A 6,656-nucleotide genomic window follows, 5' to 3' on the forward strand; every position below is an offset into this window, starting at 1 on the left:
TCTCTCTCTCTCTCTCTCTCTCTCTCTCTCTCTCTCTCTCTCTCTCCATAGCAGGTAGATGATGAAGTAGATGGAGTGCTGCGCCTGAAGTCAGGAGGATTTCAGTTCAAATTTGACTTCATACACTTATTAGCAATGTGACCCTGGGCAAGTCATTTAACTTTTTGCCTTAGTTTCCTCATTGGTAAAATGAGATAGAAAAGAAAGTGCCAAACTACTCTGTCATCTCTGCCAAGAATACCTCAAATGGGGTAAAAAGAGTCAGACATGGATGAAGAACAACAAAACTCTATCTATTCTATTTCTATGTATTTACACAGACACACACATTTAGACCTATAATTGATCAGGAAACAGGTAATAGGGTACATATCCTTGGAGAAATTTCACATTTTTTATGCCAAAAAGCTTGTCATTGATTTTTTCTTATATACAAATATTTCTAGTATAATTCTATAATAATAGCTAGCATTTACATAATGCTTTATAAATTTTAGTTCCTTTTATCCACATAACCACCCAGGCATGTACATACTACTATTACACCCATTTTACAGATGAGGAAAATGAGGCAAACAGATTTTAACGGACTTGCTCATGGTCACATGCTAGTAGGCACCACACTCAATACTCTATTCACTGTACCATATTGTACCTTCATGATTGGGTGTCAAGCTTTCAAAGAAGTGAAATTATGAGTCTCTCCAAGGGCAATTGGGAGGCAGATAGCCACCTTAATTAGACTGGCACAGTATTTAATAAGGAATCATGCAAGACAAATAGCATGGAGGATAACAGAAAAAAATATAGGATCAGATGAAAAGCTGCATTGATTATATAGCAAAAACAAGAGGCAATCACAGAATCATAGAATTTGAGAATGACAACAGATCTTAGAGGCTTAGTCTAATTCCTACTCTAAAGAAATCATTATAACATACTTGACAGTCATTCTGCTTCTGCCTGAAGACCTCCAAGAAAGGGAATCCTACGAATTTCTAAGGAAACTCCTGCCATTTGGGACAGTGCATTTATAACAGCTTATTCCCCTATATGTGAGGTATAAATTTGGCTCTTTGAAATTTCCACGTTCTTCAAACCCATCAAATCTAAGTTCTGCCTAATATTATGGACAGCCACATGCTATATTACCTTCTCAACAATGTCAAGGAGAATAAAGAAAGGACCCAGCACACAAGTTGTGCCCCCAGTGATGGATTTGGGGAAAGATATGGGTCAAGTCTAACTGGTGGAATAGGTAGGGATCAATTTAATATTTTATTCAACAAGTGTTTATTAAGGACCTTCTATGTGCCAGGCACTGGGAATCCAAAGTCAACAATAAACCTGTCCTTGACTCCAAGGAGCACCCAGTCTTCTTACTTTCTCTCTGTCTCTCTTTCTATCTCTGTCTCTCTGTCTCTATGTCTCTGTCTCTTTCTGTCTCTGTCTCGCTTTCTTTGTGTCTCTCTGTCTTTCGATCTCTCTCTTTCTCTCTCTGTCTCTATTTCTGTCTCTGTCTTTGTCTCTTTTTCACATAGATTAATAATAATGAAAACAGTGATAACTAACACAAGGTGCCTATTATGTACCAGTCACTGATAGTACATATTGTGACCTCTGACCTTCCCAGCACCCCCGCCTCAGGTACAATTATGCCCATTTTTGAAGTCAGAACACTGAGGTAACCAGAGCAAAAGGAGAGCCCTTTTCCTCAAGAAACTCACATTCTAATGGGCAAAGAGAACACAGAGAAGGAACTCGAAGAGGAATTGAAAAGAAGACAGCAGTATTGGGAGAGGGGAAAACAAGTCCAGATGTTAATGTGAGAATAGAGACAACTGGCCTGAGTTTGTTTTTTTTGCTAAATGCAACTTAGAGGAGGACTGGCCAACATGCGTAGGGGACCACAAAGGCAGAGTACTCACTGTGGAAGGAGCCCAGGAACAGAGAGGACTGCAGGGGTCTGCTGCTGCTGGGGTTGGATAAAAATCAGACACTCTGGAATGGAACCCAGAGAGGATAAAAAATCCAATTTCCCTCCTTAAATTGGACTTAGCAGTCTGCTAGATGTGATGGGTCATGTCTCACCTTTGACTTCCTGCAGGGTATCCTGACGCGCAATGGCAAGGACTGCCTGGAGCCTTCCTGAGCCCATCAGAGCCGTGGCACAGATGAGGGCACTCAGGGCACTCAGCCATGGCTCCTCATCTTCACCAAATCATTAGGACCTAGTGGGTGAGGTGGTAATGGTGAGAAGGACAAGCTCCAAGAACATTGGGGCCTTTAAACACACAATCTATTTCGGGATCCTGAGGCTCTCACTACCCACTCAACATTACCTGTCCTACCTGCCAAACACTCCAGGAAAGCTATCTTACAGGAATAGGATAAAATCTTTCTCCTCTTGGAGACCTCTGAAAGGCTCCCCCATTCTTCTACAGCAGCTAAATAAGAACTCTCCCTTCCCTGATGCAGTGACTCAGAATCACTACCAAGAAAACTAAGGGATCTCCTTTCTTCCAGGTAAATACACTGTCATTAAAGAATGACAGTGACCCTCCCCCCCCACACACACACCCTTAATCCCTCCAGCCATTTCTAGGAAGGCATTCCCTAAACCATCCCAAAGGAAAAATAAGTCTGATGGTAGAGGGAAACCTGAGGTATTTCTCCAAGGTGTATTGCACTCTCTGAAAAGGCAAGAGCCTTGAAGATAAGTAAGGACCAGAGAGGATTAGTCAGGGCTGTGTCCAAAACAGTCTATTTTGTTTTCATCAAGTAAATCTTCCCAGAGAAAAGATTCAATAAACCATTGGAAAAAGGAAGCCATCTCCTTTCCAGGGGAACAATGATATCTCATAGATATGGCTGCTGGGTGGTCAGATGTCTGGCAGTTGCATAATGATGCACCTGTTCATCACTAGGGGCAATCCTCTCACCCTTCCCTGGGAAACTTCTGTTTGGCCAGCTAGGGGAGGGCTGATGACCATTTCATCTGGGAACAGTTGTTTTGTGCTTAGTTGGGGGTGGAGGGGTCAGATGTCCAAAACAACTTGGTATCGCCAGGCAAATTTCCAAGTTGGCCCTGGAGACATTCCCTAAACTCTTGCCATTCTTTTTATTTGTTTTATTTTTTTTCATCTTATCAAATACTTTATTAACTTCTAGTTTACATCATTCATTTCTGCAAGATTTTGAGTTACAAATTTTCTCCCTGTTTTTCCCCAACCTACCACCCCAAAATGGCAATCCCATTGGATACCCTTTCCTCCAATCTGCTCTCTCCCAAATCCTCTCCCATACCCCCTCTAACTTTCCAGTTTGGCATGGTGGATCTCTATGACTCAGTGCCTGTATATATTATTTCCCAGTTACATGTAAAATAATATTAATAGTAGTATGTATGTATGTATATGTATATATATATATATATGCATGTATATATGTATATATGTTTTTCAAACATCTTTTAAAACTTTGAATTTCAGATTCATTCCCTTCCTCCCTTTTCAGCCACTCTTACTGGGAAGATAAGCAATTCAATATAGTTTGTACATGTGTAGCTATGCAAAATATTTCCATAGTAGATATATTGTAAAAGACAGGATATATTTCCCTCCCTCCTATCCCACCTCCCACTTGTTCTATTCTCTACTTTGATCGTGTCCCTTTTCAAAAGTGAGTGCTTCCAACTTCCCTCCGCTCCAGCATACCCTCCCTCCCATCATTCCCCATCTCATCCCCTCCCCCCACTCTCCTGTAGCTTGAGATACCCTATTGAGTGTGTATGTCATTCCCTCCCTAAGCCAAATTCAATGAGAATAAGGTTGACCCATTCCCTTTTCCCTTCCTGTTTTTCCCCTCCATTGTAACCATTTTCCCTTGCCACCTCTATATGACGTAGTTTACCCCATTCTGTCTCTCCCCATCTCCTTTCATTTCTTTTCCTCTCTCACCTGTTAAATTCACCTTTTAAGTATCATCCCTTCCTGTTAAATTGGTCTTGTGCCCTCTATCTATATATACCTGTACACATATATACACATTGACATATGCATTCATATACCCATATATTTTCCTATATAGACACATATATGTGTATGTATACATAAACACCCATATACATACATACATATATATGTACACATTTCTATTCCCTTCAACTATTCTCATGCTGAGAAAAGTTCCATAAGGTACAATTGTAGTTTTTCCATGTAGGAATGTTAATAGTTCAACTTTGATAAGTTCCTTATGATTCCTTTTCCCTGTTTACCTTCTCATGCTTCTCTTGCTTCTTGTATCTGAATGTCAAATTTTCTATTCAACTCTGCTTTTGTTTTCAAAAATGCTTGAAAGTCCTCTATTCCATTGAATGACCCTATGTTCCCCTCAAACATGATATTCAGTTTTGCTGGGTAGGTGATTCTTGGTTTGAATCCCAGTTCCTTTAACCTCTGGAATATCATAATTCTACCCCTTCAATCCTTCAGTGTAAAAATTTCCAGGTCCTGTGTTATCCTGATTGTGTTCCCACAAAGTTCAAATTGTTTCTTCCTGCCTGCTTGTAATATTTTCTCCTTGATCTGGGAATTCCAGAACCTGACTATAATATTCCTAGGAGTTTTCTTTTTGTGATCTTTTTCAAGAGGTGACTGGTAGATCCTTTCAACCTGTATTTTGCCATCGTGTTCTAAAACACCAGGGCATTTTTCCTTGAGAATTTCTTGAAGAATGATTTTTAGGTTCTTTTTTTGATCATTTCTTTCAGGTAGTCCAACAATCTTTATTTTATCAGTCCTGGATCTATTTTACAGGTCAGTGATGTTTTTCCAATGAGATATTTCACATTGCCTTCTATTTTTTTTTCATTTGTTTGGATCTGTTTAACAGCATCTTGATTTATCATAAAGTCACTAGCTTCCATTTGCTCCTATCTAATTCTGAAGCAATGATTCTCCTCAGTGAGCTTTTGAGATTCTTTTTCCATCTGGCAACTTTTGCTTTTTAAGGCATTCTTCTCCACATTGGCTTTTTGAGCCTCTTTTGCCAATCGAGTTAGTCTATTTTTGAGGTGTTATTTTCTTCATTCAGGTTGTTGCATCTCCTTCCAAAATTTTCTTGCATTGTTTTCATTTTTCTTCCCAATTTTTCCTCCACTTCTCTTATTTGGTTTTCAAAATCCTTCTTAAGGTCCTCTATGAATTATTGCCAGCTTGTATTTTTCTTATTTTTTTTTCTTATTATATATATATATATATTTGAATATTTGATTTTTAAAACTTTCAATTCCAGATTCATTCCCTTCCCCCCCTGCCACCCACCCCCACTGGGGAGACAAGCAGTTCAGTATAGGTTGTACATGTGTGGCTAATGCAAAACAATAACATAGTAGATGTATTGTAAAAGACTGACTATATTTCCCTCCCTCCTATCCCACCTCCCACTTGTTCTATACTCTATTTTGATCCTGTCCCTTTTCACAAGTGGGTGCTTCCAACTTCCCTCCCCCCCAGCCTGCCCTCCCTTCCATCATCCCCCCTCACATCCCCTTCCCCCCCTATTCTCCTGGAGGGTGAGATCCCCTATTTAGTGTGTATTTCACTCCCTCCTCAAGCCAGATTCAATAGGAATAAGGTTGACCCATTCCCTTTTGCCTTTCTATTCTTCCCCTCCATTGTAACCATTGTCCCTTGCCTTTTCTGTATGAGATAGTTTGCCCCACTCTGTCTCTCCCCATCTCCTCTCATTATATTCCTCTCACCTCTTAATTTCACCTTTTAAGTATCATGCCTTCCTGTTAAATTGGTCCCGTGCCCTCTATCTATGTATACCTGTAAACGTATATACACACATACACATATGTATTCATATGCCCGCATACCCTCATATAAAGACATATATATATATATATATTTCTAATCCCTTCAACTACTGAGAAAAGTTTCATAAGTTACAATGATTGTTTTTCCATGTAGGAATGTTAATAGTTCAACTTTGGCCAGGTGGCTCAGCGAGCAAGAGCACCGGCCCCAGTGCCGGGACTACCCAGATCAAATCCGGACACTCAGCACCACACCCAGAAAAAACAACTGGCCATGCAACCCCGAGCAAGCCACTCAACCCCAATTGCTTTAAAAAAAATTCTTCAACTTTGATAAGTTCCTTATGATTTCTTTTCCCTGTTTACCTTCTCATGTTTCTCTTGCTTCTTGTATCTGAATGTCAAATTTTCTATTCAACTCTGGTTTTTTCAGCAAGAATGCTTGAAAGTCCTGTATTCCACTGAATGACTATATTTTCCCTTGAAACATGATACTCAATTTTGCTGGGTAGGTGACTCTTGGTTTTAATCCCAGCTCCCTTGACCTCCGGAATATCACATTCCAGGCCCTTCGATCCCTCAGTGTAGAAGCTACCAGATCTTGGGTTATCCTAATTGTGTTTCCACAATATTCAAATTGTTTCTTCCTGGCTGCTTGTAATATTCTCTCCTTAATCTGGGAATTCTGGAACCTGGCTATAATATTCCTAGGAGTTTTCTTTTTGACATCTTTTTCAGGAGGTGATCGGTGGATTCTTTCAACCTCTATTTTGCCCTCTCGTTCCAAAACATCAGGGCAGTTTTCTTTGAGAACTTCCTGGAGGATGCTTTC

The sequence above is a fragment of the Petaurus breviceps genome, unplaced genomic scaffold (assembly GCF_028583685.1).
Source record: "Petaurus breviceps papuanus isolate PSGF00001 unplaced genomic scaffold, PetGlider_PUasm1.0 207, whole genome shotgun sequence".
Classification (NCBI taxonomy): Eukaryota; Metazoa; Chordata; class Mammalia; order Diprotodontia; family Petauridae; genus Petaurus; species Petaurus breviceps.